The sequence below is a fragment of the Felis catus genome, chromosome D3 (assembly GCF_018350175.1).
Source record: "Felis catus isolate Fca126 chromosome D3, F.catus_Fca126_mat1.0, whole genome shotgun sequence".
Taxonomy (NCBI): Eukaryota; Metazoa; Chordata; class Mammalia; order Carnivora; family Felidae; genus Felis; species Felis catus.
Window position 1 is genome coordinate 87271642 of NC_058379.1, and position 25178 is coordinate 87296819.

Genomic DNA, 25178 nt, shown 5'->3' on the forward strand with positions numbered 1-25178 from the left:
TCCTACTTACCCACCATGCCCTAGGGCCTTGTCCTCGTCCGTTCGAACAAGCTAAGCGTAAAGCCCCGCTGTGTTCTAGCGAGACAGGATAAGGGAGGAGCTGGTACTTGAGCATCAAGAGTAGACTGGGTTTGGGCCACGTCACTCACACTCTGGGAGAATCCAGTCACATGGCCACGTGAGGCAGGGGTGGGGGTGGTGTGGAGAGGAAGCTGAGAAATGGTCATGAGATCAGGAAATACAGTAGAAGATTTTGTCGGACACTTTGTTTCTCGTTTCCCCAAGTCCCTTTGCTTTCTTCATGGAATATGAATCTTGACCTGATGACCTGATGACACAGGGAAAAGGCAGGTTAGCAGTGCCAAGCATAAACCGAACCCTCATTTCTGCTTCTTAGATCACTGTGGCAAGCGGTTTCCTCTTTTCTTATGTGAGGTTTTTCAGCTTCTCCTCAATTCTTCTATTAGCACTTTCATGTAAATCTAACATACGCTTTCTCTTGCTCAGGTTAACCAGATTTGGGTTACCTGGCTTACACACAAAGAATACTAACAATTACAAAATAGAACATGAAAGAGAGGAAGTCACTGTGTAATGTACAATGTGGGGGGGCCTGAAGCGTCGTCTGTAGGCAGAACATTATGTACTCAGGGAGCTTCCAACGTCAGAAATGTCTGCATTATTATTTGCAAATATATGTTGTTTAACCCTGTTTTTTGTACAGTCTGATCCCCTCTTACGGTGTTCATCTGTAACTTAATTCAGCCTTCTCTACTAACTTACATGCGTCTATGTATGTGTGGATTAAATGCATGTTTTTAAAATGCAATATTATCTTAAATTCCATTTGACTTTCAGATTACACAATATTGAATTGCAGGTGCTTGTATTTCATGTGGATTGGATAAGAATCTGTATTTTTAATTTTTTTTAATTTAATGTTTATTTTTTAAAGAGAGAGCACAAGCAGGGGAGGGACAGAGAGAGAGGGAGACACAGAATCGGAAGAAGGCTCCAGGCTCTGAGCTCTCAGCACAGAGCCCAACGTGGGGCTCAAACTCAGGGACCAAGAGATTATGACCAGAGCCAAAGTCAGATGCTTAACCAACTGAGTCACCCAAGTATCCCTGGATATGTGTTCATTTTTTTTTTTTTTAAGAGAGAGCATGCACGCATGGTGGAGGAGCAGAGGGAGAGGGAGAGAATCTTACGCAGGCTCCATGCCCAGTGTAGCGCCTGATGCAAGGCTCCATCTCATGACCATGAGATCATGACCTGAGCTGAAATCAAGAGTTGGATGCTCAACCGACTGAGCAACCAAGGTGCCCCAAAACTTATTTATGTATTTTTTACAAGTGGGCATTTAAATTGCTCGTTGTAATGAAATAGATGTCTATTTAACTATCCAAAGCATAAAAATGTATAATTAAACCCCCAGAACTAAAAAGTATAGGTCCTTTGGGACTTTTGGTTCATATATTGTTGAAAGACAGACACACACACACATTCTACATACCTTTTCTAAAAATAATCACTTTGTATCACTAGGGGGTTATGTACTTTTTATTTATTTATAATTGTAATAGGTGTCATATCATGTGGGCTCACTAGAATTTATCTAAACTGATAGAGATTTGGATGTTAAGTGATTTGTTAATGATTTGCAAATGATTTATACCACAAAGAATAATGATATAGATTTAGAGTTTTGTAATTTATGACTTACAGGTCTTGTTGGGGTAGGTGATATGTTGTTGATGAATAAAATTCCCAAGATTAAATAAATGCTATAAAAATGAGGATTTACATGCATAGTAAGTCAGGATCATATTTTTGTTGCCCTAAAATACAGTTTTATTCAGCTGTGAAAGGTCTTAGAAGAGCAAAACTGATGGTTTGTTTCTCTGTCCAATTCTACTCTACCTTAGAAAAAAAAGATTTTTGAATTCTGAGAAGTAGCTGTAAATAAAGGCACCAATAGAAATAGCTTTAAAATTAATTAGTAATAATTTTCTTCTCTCCTCAAATTATCATAGGGAACTAAATTACGTAACTATCATAGATCTCTACAAAGGAAGTTTTTAATTAAAACCTAAAAGTCATTTAAGCGATCACACACAAAAGATTATGAATATAAATTCTTTTGTTATTTTCAATATAAATTGTTATCATTTGGTTGGATCGCCTTGTGTTTTAGTATGTAAAACCACTTTAAATGCAAATTCAAATAATGACTATACGCAATTATTTGTATGTATATTCATTGCTATTCAGAACATAAATCTATGGAAGCTTAAAAATAAATATTAAGTCCGTTTTTAAAAATAATTTCTCACTTTCTGATATGTAAAAATATGCCCCATCAGTTTAACTGTTATGACCCAGGTTTTTGGAGGAGAACAATGACCATATTGAATATACTGACACATTTGGAAATAACATTGGAAAACATTAAATTTACTACTTATTTAAACAAGCTTTGAATAGATATACTAGTTATTCAAAGGCCACGTGGCTTAGCAACATTGACAAAGCCGTGACCTTGTTAGATGCTCTACTAACGATGACCTTGACATTCACTTGAATAAAGAGCTCTTCCAGGATTTTTTTTTTTTTGGGGGGGGGAATTAATGGATTCATCCATGTATACATTTTTTAAATTTTCACTCATTACAATTTCAATATTAAAAGCTTTTAGGTGATGAATCATAAGCATCTTAAGGAAACTGTTTCTCTTTCAAATTTTGGCTCATATTTAACCTGAATTTCAGATACTCCCAATTTCTGACTCTCAACATATTAACAAATCATATAATGTGCATATTTAAAGTATTTTTCCTAAGTTAGTAACTTCATTGGCCCCACACTTTTATATGCCTCCCTTCCCTCTTCTGGGAAGCATGTATGAAAGAATGTCATGAATATGAGAAGCTTGTGAAAGTTCAATGGTGTCTTAAACTCACTGTACCAAAACTTATCACTGATAGGGAACAAGATATTGCTACAGTTAATATCACGAATGTGGCATAAAATTCAGCTTCTATTAATGATGAAAAAATGTCTTCATTGGACCAAATGCCACTTAGTAGAGTGTGATTTATATGCCTGCTGTTTAAAGAATATTTTAGAGAGTATATATCGTAATAGAACAGCATTTGCTTATCAATATTTCTCTGAGATTATATAAAACAAGTATTGTTCAGAAATTTCTCATGGGAATTTAATGCAGCCCTCCTACATCATAACTCAAGACTAGCAAAATCCAGGAAGGGTTGTTGGTCATTGACAGATGTACAGGAAATCCCAGTGTTGTCTCCAACAGAAGATACATGATTTTTTTTATGACTCCTCACTAAAAGCTATTTAGCAGGAACTTCATCTTCCCAATATGTTTTTCCTGCTTCCTTTAGACCAAGGGCCAAAGAGATCAGATGATACTCTATTCAAAACGTGCTTCTATGTGGTCCTTTAGAGGATCAGGCTGTCCTGAAGATTATCAACTGGTCTGCACTTCTTCAGATTTGTTCTTTACAAGAGATGCCAAGGGAAGGAGGGAGGCAGGATGGAACTGATTTGACTGAAGCACCCTGTCTTCTGGTTTGGGACTTGGGGGTAGAAAACAGAGAACTTTTAAGTAGATGGTCCTTTCTTACCCTAATGTATAGGAAAGTTAAATAGTACAAAAGCAAGTCAAAGGTTGGCTTTGCAAGAAAGTGTTAGGTAATAGTATTTGGCTTTCTGGAACAAGCTTATTTTAAGCAGTGAGAGAGGAAAGTGTCTCATGATAGAATATCAAATACTATGAAGTTAAAGGACTGTGATATGAACAGAATTACCCACAAGACACCAGGAGCTCTCGAAAGACCTGAACAGGAAAGACACGAAGGACTCAATGTGTGATCTCCAAACCTGTACTCCTCGATGGGTATAAGTGACGTAGCAGTTTTATCCAAAAATGGCAAACACTGCTAGCCTTATAGTCAATGCAGAGTAAAGATTTTTGAAGGAAAAGATGTCCTACAAGGAGTAGTTCAACAAATATCTACAAATGCACTTGCGTATGCTTGACTGAACACATGTATTAACAGCCTGCCTGTTGTCACTTTCTTGTGGGAAGATCCTTGATTTAAAGGATGACCAAGGGAGGACTTTGCCTATACTCTGGGTACCCATGGTTTGCTAAATTTTAGCCACCTCTTGTTTAGGCTGTATTGATATAGCTGTAGCTGAGAGGGCAGTTCTTATAAAGGATTTTAGCTTTTGTTTGTTTCTGGCTTATCCAGCTCGTGACACTGTACTGTGATGTCCAAATGTTTTGCTATCACCCTTATCATTTGAACTACGTTCCATAATAAAGAATGCCATTTAGTTCTTGGAGTCAGCAGGAAATGCTGGTATGTTCATAAGGATGCCCAAGGTGATTTCCACTAAGAGCTGGGAGAGAAGACTTGCGTTGTATATGATTTAAATACTTTGGAAGATCCTCCATGTTATTCTTTGGAATATTTGATCGCATGGTGATTTATGTTCCTGATCCTTAATGCGCAGTGCGTTGGACAGGACTTCAAGGAGGCCTGAAGTCTAATCTCCACTTTTTACTAGACCACGGTAAGTCGGTTTTTATGAAGCTTAGTGACTTCATTTGTAAAATAAGGACACACCTATTTTGCACAAAATGGGTCCGTATGAAATGAGAAAACATATACACTAAGTTGTATCTGCCACATGATCTGTTGCGTGAGAAAAGGTGATTAAATCTGAGTTTGTCAGCTGGAAAGTGTAATCTTCTAGTGCAAGTGTGCAGAGGTAGGCTTGTCTACATCAGTGGTCTTCAAACTGGGGTAGCACTTTCTAGGTTCTATACCTCCATTTCCCTTCTGAATGGATCAATCTGAGAACAGGGTCAAAGCCAGCTTCATCCCAGATTGCCATTCTTCTCTGGTATCTCCTCTTTCACACCATCTTTTTCCTGCTGTGTGCAAGAGACAGACTTTATATACAGCCAGGCTTTTAATCCACAGTGACTCTCAACCCCCAAGGTTTAAAAAGGTCTCAGAAATACCAAGAAGACACACAAAATTAAATACACACACACACACACACACACACACACACACACATATATGGTTCCAACAACCCGATAGTGATCTAATAAAACTTTCATAAGATGGGTGATTTCCAACTTTGCTTTCAAAAAAAAAATGGAAGAGCAATCAAGCTTCCAGCTGATAATTATGAAGACAATTGCTATAAGACTAGCCTCATAACAATGTGAATGTTTTAGAGAACTAAGCATCATAAAATCAACACCATTCCCTTCCCACCCCATTCACTTCTGTAAAATAAAAGTGTAGGGATAGAATTGATGTAGAACCCTAAGCCTAGCAAAAATAATGCTCCCCTTGGATATATGAACTAATTAAAAGCACCATCAATATCACTAACAGGAGAATTTCCAATAAAATTATAATAATCAGGTATCAAAACATATTTGTTACAGGTTTTAAACTAATTCATTCAAAAGCATGTTTGAACACAGCCATATGGTGTACAAAATTTTTTTTAAATATCCTTTGTATTCTATTTGCATATCTTCAGGGTTAGTTAAGTCGTAGGCACCAGCTGCAGTGTGGACAGAGTGAAATTGAGTGCAGGTTCAGGGTTTGATTGTCGTAACTCTCATTCTCACTGTGAACTACCCCCCCAGCCTGTGTCCCCCTTTGGCCCAGGAGCAGTTGAGTCCTAGCCTCTGGTCTTGGTGTATTTTTTTCCCAAGCAGAGTCAGAGGGCTGAGAGTATGTGAAAATACGCCATTCAGGGGTGCTTGGGTGGCTCAGTCAGTTTAGTGTTCCACTTCTGCTCAGGTCATGATCTCATTGTTTTGGGAGTTTGAGCCCTAAGTCCGGCTATGTGCTGACAGCTCAGAGCCGAGAGCCTGTTTCTGATTCTGTGTCTCCCCCTCTCTCTGCCCCTCCCTGCTTGCACGTGCGCTCTTTCTCAAAAGTAAATAAAAATGAAAAGAATTAAAAAAAATATGCCATTCAAGTTAAAAGCAAAGTCAAAACAGGTTTCACGGTTGCCAAAGTTTAGAGAATTGTGACTAATATTAGCATTTTACCTCAGTGCAACAGCATTACATCGTCCTAGGTGTTCTTAGTAGTAATCATTCTTAAATGGGGAAGATTAGGGACTAACTATAAGTTTTTTCAGAACACACGGGACCACAACCCCCTCTGCACCCTAGCGCGTATCATTATTCTGTCCCCACATACTCCTTAATTGAAATAATAATTAAGCCATGTCAGGCTGTGTTTTTCAGTGTTGAGAAAAAAGGTGAAAATATAAGTTCTTTATTTCAGAGTTTTCTAATAATAAGCACATGAAACGTAATGGTTCTATTTAAACCTGAAAAATATAGTAACAACGATGCTTTGTTACCATAAAATGTATGTCCTATATTTGTAGTTAAAAAGATTTTGTTCGTATATATTAGAATTTTTTTTTTTAATTGTATTTGGCACTAAGAAAGCAAGATCCTTGTATTTCATTATTTTGGACTCAGAAAGCAAGATAGGCAGTAGTTCCATTTAAGGCATTTTATCTTTCTTTGCAGCTATGTCCTGCTTGTTTTCACTTTGCCCTCCTGATAAGTTTTTCAGCTTTAAAAATTACGGAGATGCGGAGAAAATTTGACACATTTTGCCCAATTATTTCTAATATTTCAGATTATAGTTTCAAGATAAACAGTTACATGTTCACACAAAGAATAAATTCTCCTTTCAAATAAGTCTATGTGCTTTTCTTCTCTGGCACAAAAACTAATTATTTGCTTCTATGCAGACTGATCCCTTAAGCTAATAAAGATGACCTCGTGGTCTGATACGTATAATTTCTCACATAAATTCGACTCATTTAACCTCAAAAATGGTACTTTTCACTTTTCCTTTAAAAATGTTCTTCATATTTGCAAACTTACAACTTCAAAGACATCAAAACTAGGCAAGCTGGAGAAGACTCCATGAGACTTGGGGGTATAATAGAGCAGCTTTGTTGCCAAAGATTCTGCACAAACATATAAAAAGCAGTGGCAATGAAACCGTAAAAGAGCATCTCAATAATAACCAGTTGAAAAACCAATTTCTAATAGGGAAGTGTCCGAAGGTCTCTTAGTACTAACGCAGTTTAGTTGAATCACACCTACACTCCACTTGGATTCTTTCTTGGTGGTCAAAAAGAGCCGTGGTGTTGGACATACTGTGGGATGGATCTCCCTAATTCTCAAACCCCGAGGATCCGTGCCTTGTGTATACCCTTTCTCTTCAACATGAGTGGAACCAATAACTTAGAGACTATACAGTATAGTAAACATGATGGAATGTCACTCGTGGAAAAAGTGAAAGGACTTTACACATGTAATTAAGATTCTAAATTAGTAGATTTTGCATTAAGATTTTTCTGGGGGAGCCTGACTTACTCAGTGAAAATCTTAAAAGTTTGATTGAGTTTTCCTGAATTGAAAGGCTTTAAGTAGCAGAGAATTTTACTGTATTTATGGGATACATGTCCATGTGTCAGTGGGTGGCCTGCAGGAGCTACAGGAAGTCTAAAATTACTAAGAACAACCTGAAGATGACAGCAGGGCTCCATAGCCCTTAATTCCATAGCTGCAAGGTGATGCATTCTGTCAACAACTTAACTGTGGAAGCAGACCCCTCCCCAGTTGAGCCTCCAGATGAGAGTGCAACCCAGTCAAAACCTTGACTTTAACCTCGTGAGACTTGGTCAGTTGCCTGCAGTCCCAACCATAGAGATCTTCAACCAGTGGCTATTGTTTGAAGCTGTTATTTGCTATGGAATGTAAGTAAGCTAAGACGCCTATGAGATTGACTGCAAGGGTATTGTTATTATCCAAGAGGTAATTCAAGTCCATGTTCCAGTGGTTGATACTAAAGTCATTGTTTACTAACCTTGCCTTAATCTGTTTTCATAATTTTACTTTTGCTGTAATTAGTTTTAAACTGTAAACTCACTGTTGGATATACTTATCAATGTTTCTCTAAAACGTATGTACTTTTCTTGCTGGCAAAATATTTGTTACATTTTAATGCATTGCTCACCTGTAATAGCATTTGATTAAGGTGGACCATGTTCTGGCCCCCATAGGAGAGTATCGGCTTTCAAGTCTGTTTTTCTGCTCCTTCTATCTACATCCCCCCTTGACGAGATATACTCTCTATTGTGCTACAGAAGGACATTTAAATTCTAGTTGGTAGCTGTGGCCAGTACATTAGTGATATTGGAGGCCAGATGATCCATTAGAACCGTTTCCCTGTCTCCGTGTCCCCTTCTCATAGTACTGTTTTATGTAATATATATGAAACTACTTGAAAAGCCTAATGGGCTAAATAAATGTAAAGGATTACGGACCTGTACGATGATTTATTATTTGATATCTACCGTGTGTGATGCAAATAGCAAACTTAAGACGCTATCTATATGTAACGACATTTGTCTCGGGACCTGTGTAGCAGGGCCACTGATCCTTTGGAGACCATAAGGCTGGTCATTTAGAGCCCTGGTTCAGGGCATAGGACTCTATCTGCAGCAGCAGCAGCAGTCTTGTCAGATGCAACTTGTTTTGTGCTCTGTCACTGTCATGTTGTTCTGCATGTTTATGTCTAGCACATCTGGATTGTCTGGTTTACCCTAAATCCTCCCATACCTCAGTTTCCTCCCTCTCCTCTCACATGCCCCATTCCACACCAGGTGATTCTGCTTTCCTGCCGCCATATTTTCAGGCAAGAGCCTATAGGCTACAGATGGACTCCTCGTAGCCACTGTTTCCAGCACCTCATCCAGTGGCTCGTTGGCGACAAGGAGATTCCCCCCATAGCGGCCACGGTTCTTTTTGCGTAGAGCTTTCTGCTTACTTAACAAATTCAAAACCAGGTTAGATACTTTGTTCTTTGATAAAATTGCATGAATATTCATTTGTTCTTCTGTCGGTTCATTGATCAACAACCAGCCAGGCACCGTACTAAGTGCTGAAGGCACAAAAACTGTATGCCCTTGCCTTCAATGGTTTTCTAGCTTGTTGGCGGGGGGTGGGGGGGTGGGGAGGTGGGGGGCAGGGAGGTAGGGATGGAAAATAGATCTCAGCTCCTATGCGCCCTGTTGCTCACTACTTGATTAAAGTCAAATTCTATGTCCCTGGCAGCATTTTTTTGAGGGGAAGATTGCCAGGGAAACTACCCTCTTTGCTCTGCGTGGGGTACCTCCCCCTTTCCTCCAAACTTAGTCCACATAACCACAGTAGGAACAAGTGTTGTCGGATCTATAAATGACATGAAGGAAGCATTCACAGCATCCATTGGGACACTGGGAGAGGTTATCTGACTCCAACTGAGTGATTTTCATGAAGATCTACCTGAGGATTGTTGGGACTCAGATTTATAGCGCTGTGTAAAGTCTAGGACAGAGGAGGAAAAGTAATCTTGCCCAGGAGGGGAAGCGCTCACATTGAAACCAGAGTAAAGGAGTCCACGGGTGTGGCTAGCACTTTAAACGTAGATGTGCAAATAAGCAAAAAGAATCTGGATTATGCTGAATTTGAGATGATGTGGCAGATCTCATATAAGACTGTGCTCACTGCTTGCCTTTTTTTAGTTTCTATGTTGAAAGTTTTTGTCAGATGTCTCGGCTTCTCAATATCCAATCCACGTGTTGGTTCTGACCCCTTACTACGTGACACTCTTGTCATCTGATAGTATGTTCTCAAGTGACTAAAAGCTGTGTCCATCTATCCCCCCCCCCCCCATTTCTGTGAATACTGGAGGCTTTTACATTATCTTGGTACTTTCTTCCTCTGGATAGATCACATTCACATGTGTTTTCTTGACATCTCTTTCAAGGTCTTCAAAAATGGTTCACTGATACAAACATAGACTTTGTTGAATATATCAAAAAGGAGATGGGTAAAGGTGAGTGGAGGAGGGAGAGAAAAGGACAGATGACGTATTCAAAGTCCTGTCTTTCCTCCCAAATATTCTTTTCTGCTGCCCCAGTGCTGCAGCCCTGTTCCTGTGGCCCTTTACCTGTAATGAGTCCAGACTCAGTGACTTCTCTTTCCTCTAGAATGTCAAATGGCCCTTCGGATGTCTTTGTAGAATTAGCACCCTCTCTCTTCTGAAGCGTGCATGCTTGTGTGAAACCAGTGCTTTCCAGAACACATTTCACTGCAATCTCAAGAAATTATCTCAAAAACAAGGAATTCTGGTAAATACGACAAATTCAGAGGTACTTTGTAGCTTTGAATATTTATTGTTTTTTTTTTCAAAGTCTAACCCATGAACTCACCTGTCTTTAAAAGATTACAGAACTGACTTTGTTGAGTAAGTATGTCATATGTGAAGATCATGTCTGTTTCGATGTCCGTGGAACACAGGCTTTGGCCTCTTTTTTGTAGTGACAAGTATATCATGCTGGGGAAACAGCATAGATATTAAAAAGAATTGAATTTGCATTATTCAACAGTATCACATTTACTTAAATTTTAAAGGTATTAAAGTACAAATTTGATCAAATCATTTATAAAAGGACTATTGCCTTTGTTACTGTTAATAGTCCTGTTTAGTACATAGCGGTTTATATACTCCATTAGAGTCCAAGCTCCAATTCTGAGTTTAGAAGTGGCTGATGTGTGTCCTTTGCAAAAATTCTTCTTCTCAGTTCTCTCAAAATTCCAAAGAGCTTAAAATTTGGAATTCACTGGTTGTTTCACAGGAAATCCTCCATAGATTCGTAACCTATTTTATCTCAAATTCTTACTCAAGAAGGAAATACTACCAAGGGGCACATACGCAGCACTCAGAGAAGTGTCTGTAGCATGGCAGATGGTTCACAACTTGTGTAAACACGTTCCTGCCCGCAATGTCTTCCCCTGCTTCCACTCTGCACCCTTGCTAGTGTGTCTCATTCATGAAGGACTCTAGCAGCAGATTAGGAATAGATGCATCGTTGTGAACTGGTTTATCAGGCAGCATAAGCCCTTCAAATGTAATTACCATTGTTTCATGATCGGCTTGCCGGGCAACTTCTATTGTACACAATTACTTGCTTCATTAGATGACATTTTTTTCTTCCTCTTCCTCCCTCATCTTTAATGAATCATGTTAAGATGCACAGGAAGGGTTTTGTGGACTCCCTGTTGATCCTGAGGGTGTCAGAGGAGTAAATATAAAATAAAATTGCTATCTTTCCCATTTCACACAAGAGCCATCCATTCAACCAAGAGAGAGGCAGACATCTCTCCCAGAGCACCTTGGCGTGCAGTGAAATATTGGTATTCGAATTAGAGTCTAATCAGGAGAAGCAGACAAAGTGACGTGTTTCAGCCTTGTCTTTTTTGTAGCCAATTACCCCAGACTCCTAGTGTTCGTGTCTTCCATGCACTTTCTTTAATTAGCACTTTAATAGCTCGGCTTCAGAGAGTTGGTTCTGGAGAGAACTTTCCCAAAGCTGCCAAATGGTCACAAGCAGGAGGTGATTAAATTTAGTCTCAAGCACAAGGCATCTGCGTGTCTTCTTTGTATCACAGTGTGCTTTTCAAGATCTGTTCCCAATAACTCCTGACCAGGGGGATGTTCTGCTGTCAGTAAATGCATTTGACAAAGCTGCCTAGAATCGCTAACCACTGTCTGTATACTATTGATTTGATCAAGTTTCATAATGAGGTTATTGACTCTCCATTAAGCCCTGGTGTATGTTGGACAGAGAAGGAAAAAATATTTGCGCACAGATTATTGTTTTATTAGCCTTGAACCAGGGGAGAGGGGGAAACGACCCCTGGGCTTCAACTTTTTATTAGCACTTCATGTTTTAATTATGGATGGGGCTCACTAAAACGTGCTTTTCTTTGGAGGTTTAACCCTTTTCATTATATACACTGATTCAATTCTTTGCGCATTGTGTTGATAGCCAATAATTAAAACCTCATTTTAATGCATTCATAGGATTTGATGCAGTAATTTCCATAATACAATGTTAAGAGAAACAGCCTCTATGGAAATTTGATGATTCATTCTTCTAAAACTTGGTGGGTTTTATTTTATTTTTTTTTTGTATTTAACATCTCTGAGGTTAGGGTGCATATTACAATAAATATGATGAATGTCTTGTCGTGGAAGAAATAAAGTAATGGTGCACCTTGCCATCAATGCCATCTTCTCTAAAGTATATAGTTTTCTGCTTAATATTTGTCTTTCTGTAAAACATAACTTTATTAAAAAACATATTACTTGGACACCTGGGTGGCTTAGTCAGTTAACTGTTTGACTCTTGATCTCAGCTCAGGTCATGATCTCACAGATCCTGAGATGGAGACCAATGTCAGGCTCTGTGCTGACCGTGAGGAGCCTGCATGGGATTCTCTCTCTCCCTCTCTCTTGCCCCTCCTCCACATGTGCTCACTGTCTGTCTGTCTGTCTCTCTCTCAAAATCAAAAATCGTTAAAAAATTACTTTTTTGACTTAAAAAGTTGTTACATCTAATTTCTTTTAATCAAAATTATTTCCCTACTCGTATGTACAAAGAGCACAAATTTAAATAATCCTCAAGTGCAAGTATTACAAGATACTAAAATCCTCATGCAAAATCCAAATAGAAGGGAGATTTTTGACGATTAATTTAAAATTCATTGCCTGAATCAAAAAAAAATCACTTGGCAAGATTGAGGGAAGCCTGGTGAGGTGGTCTTGAAGAACATACCCTCACTCAGAGTGGTGGTAGGGGTGGATATGTGTGCCCTCCTGTTTCTCTGGGCAAAATGATAAAATAAATGAGATTAACATTGAAGAGGAGGGATTAAATATTGGGGATGGTAATTTTTTAAAGTAGATGACACTCCTTTCCCCCCAATTATGAAATTACATGTTCATTCAGAAAAAAGATAGATTTAAAGAAAAACAAGAATATTATGCATTAGCATTTAGAATGTAGCCCAGAAGATATTTCTCTGGAGATACATATACATAAAGAATCATAGTTCTAATGTTATTTGCATCCTTTTTCACTTCAATATTAAATATATAAAATGAATGTACACACAGTATGTGGGAAGACACCATAGAATGTATTCGTTGCAGAGTATTCCACGGTATGAGTATAAAGTCATAATAAAACAATGGCTACATTTTATTTTGCATCTAATCTATGCCAGACACTGTGCTGAATGCTTTAGGTACCCAAGTCCTATAGAGGCCAATGGAGTGCATACTTTCTCTTTTAACCTTCTCAGTAATTCTGTGATGGCAGAACGGAGGCTTAAAGAGGAATAATTGTGACCCAGCCAGTACGTAGAAAAACCAAGCTGTGAATTTAGGCTGCCTGACTTGACTAATCAGACTCTTGTGTGCTCTACGTTCTTGTCTAGCATTCACGTACTGGACTCCTAGACTAAGCCTACAATGATGGATAGTTCAGTTGCCCTCAAGGGTTTGCTATATAAATATTATAGTATTTACTATTTTTGCATATGTTTTGATACGGCTAACAAATTGCTAGGGTACATTCCTTAGCCTTGTTATAGATTGCCCACCCAGTGGGTTGTACTGATTCTTCTGTGTGTGCCAGTCGACAGAGTATACCCGTTTCTCTGTGTCTTCATACCTACTGGGTGTTGACATATGGCATCTCTAGGCAGGGTTTGATTATTTTAGGAGAGCAACTTGGCCTGCGACAAGAGAGGCTGTCTGAGTTTTGATCACCGCGCTCAGGTGGTATTCTAGGGTATTCCTAAAGGATATGTGTAGATCTATTTTGGCCTGGAAATAAATGATCGTTGGGTTTTACAGCTGTGCGAATATTGCCAAATATACAAGGCAGAGATTTCTGGCAACAATTGAGTGGGCACATAGAGCTACTCATGTTGATGTTTTAGAAATAATAGCTAAACAACATTTTTTAAAAATTGAAGATCCCTTGATATTATAATGCTCAAAAGAAATCTCTAGAAGATTCTATAGGGTAGCTGGCATTACTTTCATTTAAATTTTTATCTGGATTCAGTATTTCAGGCTTAGAGAAAAGGTGCAAGAGAAGCACAAAGACTTCTTACATCCTCCTCAGGCTGATTTTCCAAATGTAACCTTCACCTCCCTCCTTCTTCCCCCACCCTCTCCCTCTCTCTTTCTCTCTTTCTCTCTCACACATACACACACGTGCACACACATTTGTACTAGTATATTATCTGGGGGGAAGCATAAATTATTTCAGAATTGTTGACCTTACAGACCTGAATGTTCCTAAAAATGAGGATAGTCTCTGATGTAACGTTTCCATACTTAAACAAATAGGAAAATATGGAAACAGCACGATTAGCTACTTTTACAGATCTTACACAGATTTCACTAATCATTCTGAAAGTGTTTATAGAAAAATTCCTAATCATTCCGTGCGTGCAATTTTCATGTCCCTTTTGTCTCAATCATCGTTCCTCAGTCAAGTAGTAAAATAGTGACCATCTATCTGTAAAATCTCTTTCAATTGCACTATTGCCAAGAATATACAGAAGGGATACGGTGTTCTTTTTATGGCGTTATTTCATGATGTATGAGGCCGATTTACTTTGTTACTGGCAATGTCCGCTTTGGTGAAGATGGTGCATGTCAAGTTTGTCTACTGAAAAGCTAATGTTTTTTTTTTCTTTGTTAATAGCACATTGTCGTGTGATTGAGAATATCCTTTTATTCCTCAAAATTCCCTCTGCAGTTTTTACCGTCCGTTGATGATTCTTGCTTTAATTATTAGTATGATTGCCAAATTGTACCTTTCTAATTGTATTCTTCCCTCTGTATGTATTAGTTGGTTTTCTTATTTAAGGAAGAGGCTTCCTTCAAGTGCAAGTGCCAGCTTCTTGCCTGTTAACGAAGTAATTCGTTAATGATGCATGGGATATGGGTTCTTGTTTTAAGCAATGTTTACTCTGCTTTTTAATGCTCTGCTTCAGACTTGGCAAAGCAGTAATACTTCACCTGAGCAATGTAAGAGATGAAGAATCAGAACCTCCTTAGTTCATTGTTATTTAGTCAACAGGTGTAAGTTAAAGGATGCCATTTAAAAAAAATAAAAAAACGGATATTAAAATGTTAACTGAGACAATAGGACTAAACATTTAAAATGGTCTAAGTACAAATGTAACAACTAGAGAGAAATTAGAAATCTCTCTAAATATCTCACATATTTTGTTTTATTTTATTTATGTATTTTTTTATGTTCATTTTTGAAAGACAGAGACAGAACACAAGCAGGGGTGGGGTGGAGAGAGAGGGGGACACAGAATACGAAACAGGCTCTAGGCTCTGAGGTGTCAGCACAGAGCCCGACGCAGGGCTCGAACTCAAGAACCGTGAGATCATGACCTGAGCTGAAGTCGGTTGCTTAACTAACTGAGACACCCAGGCACCCCTATCTCACATATTTTAAAAAGTTACCATTGGGATAATTGCTCTATCTTCTTTCTGTTGTTAATTTTATTCATATTTGATCCCATTTCTCTGCTATATTTTCAACTCCATCAACTCCAGTGTCTACCTCTGTGACTCATTCTCTGGAGCATAAACATGCTTTAAAAATTTCTCATATTAAAAAAAAAAATGAGGGAGATCTTTTTAGCTAATGCCCTCATTTTTTCCTGGGAAGTCCCAGGAGATTTGCTTCCTATTTGCTAGGAAGTACCTGCATCTTCAAGCTGGGTTAAAGTGTCTTTGTGTGCCCATGGCATTGTAGCATTGCAAGAGACAGTGCTGTGGTAGGTAGGACCTTAATTTCCAGAATCAGGTTGTCTCAATCTCAGCCCTGACATCAGTGATGCAGGATGGTTGATAATAGACCATTGTGCTTTGTTTTGTGCTTCCGTTTTCTCATCTTAAAAAAATGACACCTAGGAGACCATCATAAAAACAATGCCTATATTATCACTAATTTTAATTAGGACATATCCCACTATGTTGTTAGAAGAGTTTACTTTTTATATGAAGTATAGATACAGCCTTTAGTTTAAGCCCTTTGAAGAACATTTCTGCATGTTCTTCTTTGTATTTTCATAAATGAACAAATATACTAGCAAATAGAAGCTCAATAAATATTTCTGGAATAAATTATTTCATGTTTTGAGTTGACCATTCATGGGCGAAATTACATACTTGTAAAGCATGTAGCATGGGGGGGGGGGGCGGTCACCTATGTCTGTTTGGTTTCTGCTGCTGCTCAGAATACCACATTACCCCGTCTGCATATTAGCAGGATTTAGGTGGGCAGGTGGATGGAGCTCATGACAGTAGTTTTCAACCAACTTGATAGAATATTAGAAGTTATTCCATCTAGTCCTACTTAAAATATGCAACATCTTAATTTTTGATACCTTTTAATTTGTGTTACATGAAGTATCCCTGACCTGTACTTTTAGTAAATATATTATTGTTCAAAGTCTTTATTTTTCAGATTTTTTGTTAAGACTTTCCATCCTGAGTATGTTGTAAAATACTGGAATAAATGTGTGAATGTTATACTTCTTGCTTTATTTTGAAAGATTATCAGTGCTTTAAAACTACATTCATAAGCAAATGCATTTTTATTTTAGATTTTCATGGAACACTTGTGTTTTCTACATTGTTGTTAGTGTTTTTATGCACACCCATTCTGCATACAATAATTTCCTTATCAGTTTGTGCTTATTGGAACATGAGACAAACAGTTAATATCCATATATTTTTTTCTTCAAATTCGATGGTTTCTAATTCAACAACATAAAACAAATCTTACAAATGCTCAGACTTTTTTTAAGACTCAGATTTCCTACAAAAATGTGACACGTCTTGGATTTTGCTAAAAGGACCAATGTTATTAGACAGGTAGGGATAGAAATATTTGACCTGAGAATCAACAAACATTCCTGAGTTGAAATTCCTGGGGGAGAGGGAACAGGGGGGAAAAAATGAAAAACAAAAACAAAAAAAACCTGCAATCATAGGACTCAGAATGTAAACAACCCATGGATATTTAATGAAATCTGTTCCTTTAAACACGATAGGAAAATAAATCACAGTAAATTAAGATATTCAATTAAAGGGGTTAAGATTTGTGAAGTGATACACCATTTTTATAAAATAAAAATAGTATTGTAAAGGAAAATAGAATGCCATAAAATGACAAAGTGAACCTTGAAAGATTTGAATGACATGATCATTGAAATATGGAGAAAAAATTAATTTTACCAAAAATACATGTGTAAAGATGGAATTATGAGAGAACACCGTGAATTCAACGGAGCGGAGTTATTCTATATGAGTGGGACCCGTGTGCCACCAAAGCAGATAATGCTTTGTTCTTGCTGTTGATAATTTATATTCAAATACATTGTTTAAAGCCTTAAAATTCGCCCTTGGGGATTTGGATGTATATATTTGAAATCACCAGAGAAAAAAGAAAAACTATGAAGCAAAAGAGATAACAAGACAGAAAATATGGAAAGAAAATATCAAGATACTTTCTTACCGTTCTGCAGCTTGATGCCCTCTTCCAGGCAGCACTGAAGCTGTTGCAAAAGTCTGAGGACCAGACACACACACACTAAGCAAGGAGCCACCTGGCTTGGCTGTGGGACCATCCAGTTGTACAAGTCCATTCAAAATGTTATTCCCGTGGGCGCCTGGCTGGCTCAGTCAGTAGAGGATGCAACGCTTGATTGTGGGGTCACGAGTTTGAGCCCCACCTTGGGGGTGGAGTTTACTTAAAGATGTTATTCCTGAAAAACTGCAGTAACACATTCGGGCAAAGCACTGAACTTTTACCAAAGTTCATTCTTTTGGTAAAAACCAGTTTTAATTAAAATGCACATACGGGAAGTACATCAGTAATAAGTAGCAATCTGTCTCAGGAATAGTATTGTGAGCACCACCGAGGTTGTCCCTGAGCCGACTGCCAGGTATGTGACCATTATGCCAATTTTCATCACCATCAGTTGCATTTTCCGAGTTTTATATAAATGGAACCACGCATATGTACTTCTTAGGGTCTCTCTTCCCTAAGAGAGATGTTTGTGAGATCTTCCCTTGCTATTGTGTGTACCATTTTGTTTTTAAATTCACATTGACTTATAGTATTGTATGGCATGAATATGTTGCAAATACCTAATATATTTGTTTCCAGCTTTGGATAATAATTAATAGTACCCCACCCTCTGTGTATAGCTTATAGACGTACAGATTCTGTTGACTTTATCTGTCATAGTAGAGTGGCTAAGTCATGGTACATATAAATGTTAAATATTACCAAACAGGCTTCCACATGTGTTGATTTAGGTGAAAACCTAGTCAATAAGTGATTTAACCATTTTGACCTATAAAAGTGTCCTTTTATGATGGTCCTAATTGCTCCGCATCTTTTTCTACACTTGCTGTTTGCATTATTTTTATTTTTAGCTATTCTTATGTAATAGTATGTCACTGTGGGCTTAATGAACTTTTCCCCAATAACTAACAAGGGCGAGAAGGTTCTTATATGTTTACTGGCCACGTATGGTTCTGATTTTTGTTGTATTTATCCTGTTGTATTTAGCAAGAGTATTGGTCAGCTCCAAGCGACTCCATCTGAGCTGAAAGTGGAGCTGCAGTATTTGGATTTTGGAGAATCACTCTGACCCTTAAAAATATGTCCTGCTACAAAATTTATTGTCAGGGTTGTGTGTTATTTTTCGAAAACCTCCCAGTTAAACCACTTCTCCACGTAATGTTTATCTATGGAACATCAACAACAAGTAGTAAATTACTCGTTCGACTTTCAATTTAGTATTTTTAGTATTCTTTTTTGTATCATTGCTTTTCTGTCCCTTAAGAACAAAAAACTCAAAACTGGTAGACTTATTTTTAGTAGTTTTAGGGGCAGTTATAATAACACTAATGGAGGTAATGAGAAAAAGGAGATATGAAAATAAATTATAAGATTGAATAGCTCACCCACTTCTCATCGAAGCGTCCTTAGAACAACCAGGCTTTTGAAACTGACAATAGGGGTGACTGAATGGCTTTTTGACATTAATCAAATGTTTCTATCAAGTGTTTCAGATTAGGCCTTTTAGGGTATGTTACATATTTTAACGTTAGCACTTGGAGTCTCTGAGAAATCCTGTGGAATATTTGACAGGAGCTTTCTATTTATGTGAAAATGTCCTATACTGTTATTTGAGAGACACCTTATTTAATCTAGATCCTATCTGATGTGGACTACTTGCTACAACAGCAAAAGAAATTCACTATACTGTGTGTTCTTTTCTATAGTTGGTGATCTCAAAATAATATTGGTAATATTGAAACATGTAAAATACTTGTCAAAATAACAAAATTTTAGTTTTTGTTATTTTGACACATAGAGCTTCTATATGTTGATAAAATGTATATGTAAAATTCTATTTGTTTTTTATACACATCTGGGATTTCTTATTTACCCATTGAAAAAAGTCAATGTAATTTTTACCTCATCACTAGCATTTACTTTTACTAAAAATGTAGTAACCTGTACACTAAATACTTTATTATTTTGCTGAACTTGCCATCAGTTAGGAATTGATGTCTTCACTTACCTAATTTTCAGCTATGATCTATTATGATTTAACTATGAATCTGTAATATTTAGAGGGGGAAATTAGCCAATTTTGTTGAAATTGATGCCAGGAGTTAATTCTCAGTAGACATTAATATTATACAAATTTTGGGGGTGACAGTCACTCTGAAAAAGACAAATTGGAGATGAGGTGATAAGAAGCAAAAAGTTCCTTATATCCTATATTCTTTACCTGAATTATTTTATATTCTTTATCTGCTTTATTTCATTTGATCCTTATAACAGCATAATATCAAAAAAATGCTACAATACTCATACTAAAATTACAATTTTTGTAAGGGCTAATTTTACATAAGTATAAAGTTGTAGAAGAAGAAAAGAAACTGAAATCTGTTTGTCTTTATATTGAATAGCTTCACAGTTAGATCTAAACTAATGGTACAGAAAAGGAAGAAAATCATTTTCTTGAAACTCTGAATGTTCTTTACAGTATGTACCTCAGTAGATACAACATACAAAATTTTAAAGTAAAAAAATACTCAAAATAGTTAAATCTGAAGTTTATCTAAGGGTGACATTGTCAACTCTCTAAAATAAATGGGGAACTAATGTTACATATTTAAGGACATTTGCTTTATGAGCTTGATAAAAGGATTGCAGTTTTCAAATTCTTAAGTATGTTGAGAAACCAAATATTTGGTTTGGTTGAGAAGTTAAAATCTGTGAATTCTTAAGTTGAAATTCAGCCACCAGTGTCCTTCTCTTACTGTGTATGTGGTTGGGTCAATCACCATTATATGCCAGAGATTAAGTAGTGGGTTTGAATAAAAAGCAAACAGCGATAACTTCAAAGTAAAATAGAATGCTATTCTAGAATTTGATCCTTCAAAAAATAAGTTGTCCATCCATCTCTCGCTAGCTGAATGACTTTGGATCAGTTACTTTTGGGTGCCTCAGTTTTCTCGTAAAATATGCATGAAATGACCTTCCCATTGGACTGTTTTGGAAATCAAAGAAGTTAATAAATGTAAATCGATTAGAGCTAAACACTTAGTAAGTGTTCAATATGTATTAACTATCAGGATGACTCTGGCAAACTTATTTCAATATGCATCATTTCCTCTTTCATGATCGATTCTCCAACAACTTCCACAAAATATTTTTTTTTAACATGAGCAATTGTAACTCACATTATCATACCATATGGCTCCGAATAGCTTTCAACCCTTTAGCTTTTTATGTTCAAAGAAAATCAGAGTGGTTCTGGTGAAAGTGGGGAAGGAGAGCCTGAATATAATCGTACAAACTTCCACTTTTCTGAGGGGATGTTAGTAAATTCCAAGATTGGAGAATAGCTTGAACACGGTTATTAGTAATAAAAGAAAGCTTGAAATAAAATCTTTCAAACTTATGGAAATTTTCTTAAGTTTCAGTTTTCTACCAACTGCAGCTTACCACGAATCTTACACTGTCAAATCCTAAGACACTTGAAAATTAATCAGTTGGTGTTATTCAAAATATTTTGTGAAAATGAACTTACAGGTATTAAGTTACCCTCCCAGGAGTCAGTTTTCTAGAGTACTAAAATTTAACAACCTTATCCTTTTATAATACCTCAGTGAAAAGATGCTTTATTTCCTCACTTGTTATAAAATGTACAGCTAAATATATACAGAATAAAATGGGATCTAAAAATTAGGTATTTAAAATAGGCACAGTCCTCTGTGAAGAAAGACAGTTCAGGTCATAGATTGTTAGAATCCAAAATTAGTTTACGAATAGAATTTCAAAGTAGCAAATTGAAAGACAGATGTGTTATTCTGAACAACCCTGGGGGAAGGCTGTCCACACTCTGTAGATTTATGTATTTATCGTCTCTTCTGGCAACTGATAACAAAGCCTCCATATTGTGACGATTTTCTGAAAGAAAAAAAGTGTCTTGAGAGATGAGTGCCATTTTAAAATTTGCATGGAAGTAGGGTGGAAGTCACCTGCTCAGAGAATATGAAGCCAGTTAATTAATAAAGCCCTGAACACTGCTTGCTGTACTCAGAGGCGAAGGGCAGACTTCCCTAATTAAAAATACTTCTCGGATTTCTTTTTAAATGACCGCCAATCTTAGAACTCAATATGAAGATCTAACAGGAAAGTAATAAGTATATGAGATGTGCGTGAGGAGTGTATGTTGAATATGCAGAGAGAAGAGGATAGGGAAAATAGAAAAATAGGAATATTTAGTAATAGTTGTTTTAGTCAAAAATATTGAAAATGGGAATTCTAAACGAAAAAATGTGAGATCTTCTCTTTTCAGAGGAAACATTAAAAATATTTTTTTGCCACGGGGCGCCTGGGTGGCTCAGTCGGTGGAGCGTCCGACTTTGGCTCAGGTCATGATCTCACAGTCTGAGAGTTCGAGCCCCGCATCGGGCTCCGTGCTGACAGTTCAGAGCCTGGAGCCTGTTTCGGATTCTGTGTCTCCCTCTCTCTCTGACCCTCCCCCGTTCATGCTCTGTCTCTCTCTGTCTCAAAAATAAATAAATATTAAAAAAAAGTTAAAAAAATATTTTTTTGCCTTAGCATTGTTTATCTCTTTTGATAAAAAACCCTTAAAGAAAAAAACTGTCTAATGTTTTATTTTTAAGTGTAACTTTCACCATCAAAACAAATGTGCTCTAGCTAAAATAAAGCAGGAAGTGAGAGCCTTCCTTTTCAGGGAAATCGCACTGTGCCCACTGACTTGTGTTAATAAGAATATTAAAACCACCCATGCTGACTCCAAAAGTCACCTTTGCAACCAATTCCCTCCGATATGACTAGTACATAGAGAGCTTTGGGAGTCTTTGTATGGAAAGAGTAAATGTTAGGTTCACAGCATTAATACAGTATAATGTGTGGATTTGTAGTTCCTTTTCTAATGTGTTTTATGGAATTTAAGATCCGATAACCCCATTTGCTAAAGACTTTATTCCCATCCCACGTCCAAATGCCATGTGCCGCAGACCAGGAAATTAGTAAAGGGGTTCAAATTAAGTGTGTTCTTAAAACTTGCCTCATTTGACTTTTCAAAGTAAATCTGTAGTTCAAGTTCCTTGGCCACTAATGGAGATGATACTGTTTTGAGTTGTTTAGTGAAACAGTTAATACAAAATGATATGATGCTTGTAAAACATGAGGAGTTTTATGATACAAGGTAACTAATACCTGCTTTGTTGGAATGTGATTAAGGGAATGCTAGAGAATGGTTCAAGGGTACAAAGTAGGTGACATGGATGTTAATGTCGAGACTAATGTTTGGGAAAGTACATTTGATTTAACTCTGGTATACTTTGTAGTCCCCATGATTTTCCATACAGTTAAGCACCTTATGCATCTGATAAGATGCTACTACTAGAGAGAATGTCAAAATGTCACTAGTGTCATAGGCCAGCTTTTAATGATCTAAATGGTCTAAATTTATCCTATGATAAATAGAAATTGACGTATTTATTTCGTAGTATTTACTGCGCTCATTGCTGCTAGTGAACCGAGAAAAATGTAATGTCCTATCTTCAAGGGATCTGTGTGGACGTGAAAAACAAAATGCCTCTTTTTTCCTTCTTATTTCCTAAATAGGTAAGTCCTATTTAGGAAAGCAGTGGTGCCTTCCACATGCATGAGTCAACCTTGTTTTCAACAAAGTTTACTGCCAAAATGATCTATAGAAATTCTTGCCTTAGAGCTGAATTTCGTTTGATGAGATATCAAAAGGCATGTTCTAGAATAGGAGGCCTTAGTTTCACAGTGTAATTGCTTCAATAACATTTTTTTTCTTTTGATATGTTTCATTGAAAACACTGTAAGCACTAATCCTGTCACTTAAAAATGTATGGGATGAGTCACTCATCATGTCTCCTCCCCTGCCTCCACCCCTCCCATTCCTTCCAAATGCATCATCAGCAGGTGCGCATAACTACCATGCCCAAATTAAAGCCATTGTGTAAGTTTCAATCACGGATGGAACTTAGTTCTTTTTAAATTAAAAAAATGTATATATATATTGAAATTCACAAGAAAACAAGCAAATTTGATATATAGTGAAATTTCCTTATTTTGGCTCTCATGTTCCTTTGTGATATCCCCATCTTTATATTATTTGAGTACTTCATTACTTTCTAATGCTACAAGATGCTTCAGGCTCATTTTGTATTATTCTTATGCCGGTCCTAGAATGAGCTATTTCTTCAAGAAGCCCTGAGTCCTTTTATTTGAGAATGGTTTTAGCAACCAACCAAGGTGTGGGTACTGGATTTGCTTGACATATCATTGCTGCTTGGGTCTGTTAAAGAAAAGAAGTCATGTATATGTGTCTACCAACTCATTTACATCCAGACATCCGTAACTGTTTCCCTGTTTTGCCACCTGTATGTACAGTAAGCGAGACTTCAGGTTATACTTATACCTTGATTCTGAGGCAGTTCCACAGGGCTCACACTGCAGTTCATTTTTTTCTTGCCTATGATAACTTCTATATCCCACTGTAAGAATTTTTTTGTAATAGATGGTTGCAGTTTTCTATATAGACAATCATGACGTTACAGAAAGTTTTATTTTTTTTCTGTTTGTTTTCCTGCTTTAGTGCATTAATTAGAAGATGCTCGGGGCAAGGGGTGTTGGTGAGAGTCTTTGCCTTGTTTCAGATCTTAGGAGGGAAGCCTCAGTCTTTCACTGAGAAACTTAGTTTTAAGTATTTAATAGATTCTTTTGTTTTAAAGAGGCTAAGAAAGTCCCCTTAAGTTCCTAGTTGGCTCCCAGAGTTTTGTAAAGCAAGGATATTGAATTTTGTCATTTTATTCCTTGCAAATGTACTGATAACAATCAGAAATTTTTGCATGTTTAGTGTGTTAATATGTTGAATTGCACTGATTTGAATGTTGAAAAACTCTTACATTCATAGGATGTACTCTGTCATGATGTATATTTTTCTATATTGCAAGTTTGTATTGGATAATATTTTGCCCGTGTTTATGAGAGATTGCAGTTTTATTTTCTTTTTAAGTTTTGAATAATTTTGTATTAGGATACTACTGGTATCATAAAATGAGTTGGACAGTGTTCCTTCTTGTATATTTTAGGAGAAATTGTGCAGAATTGGTATTATTTCTTGAAATATTGATGGGATTCTCCAAGGAAACTATTTGGGTCTGGAAATTGCTTTATTGGTGGTTTGTAACTGCAAATTATACAATTTATTTACTTAGTGACTGATTAATTAATTATATATTTGAGGAAGTTTTTATTTCTCCTTCATTTTTGAACCATTGCTTGCTTCTGGAGATCAGGGAGAAGAGTCAGAGAGGGTCTGATAATGATTTTATTTCTGTTTTTCTGCCAGGGCCACAGGAGAACTTTTCCAGTTCTTCCTGTGGAACCCTTGGAGGGGTTCTGGAAGAGAAGCCTGTTAAAATATGAGGCCCTCCATAGAACTGTCCTCCCCATGAGTTGCCCACATACACTCTACCCCTTGGGCCTCCAGCATTTATCAAAATTACTATTTACACGTTCTACTGGCTTCAGCCACTGCATAG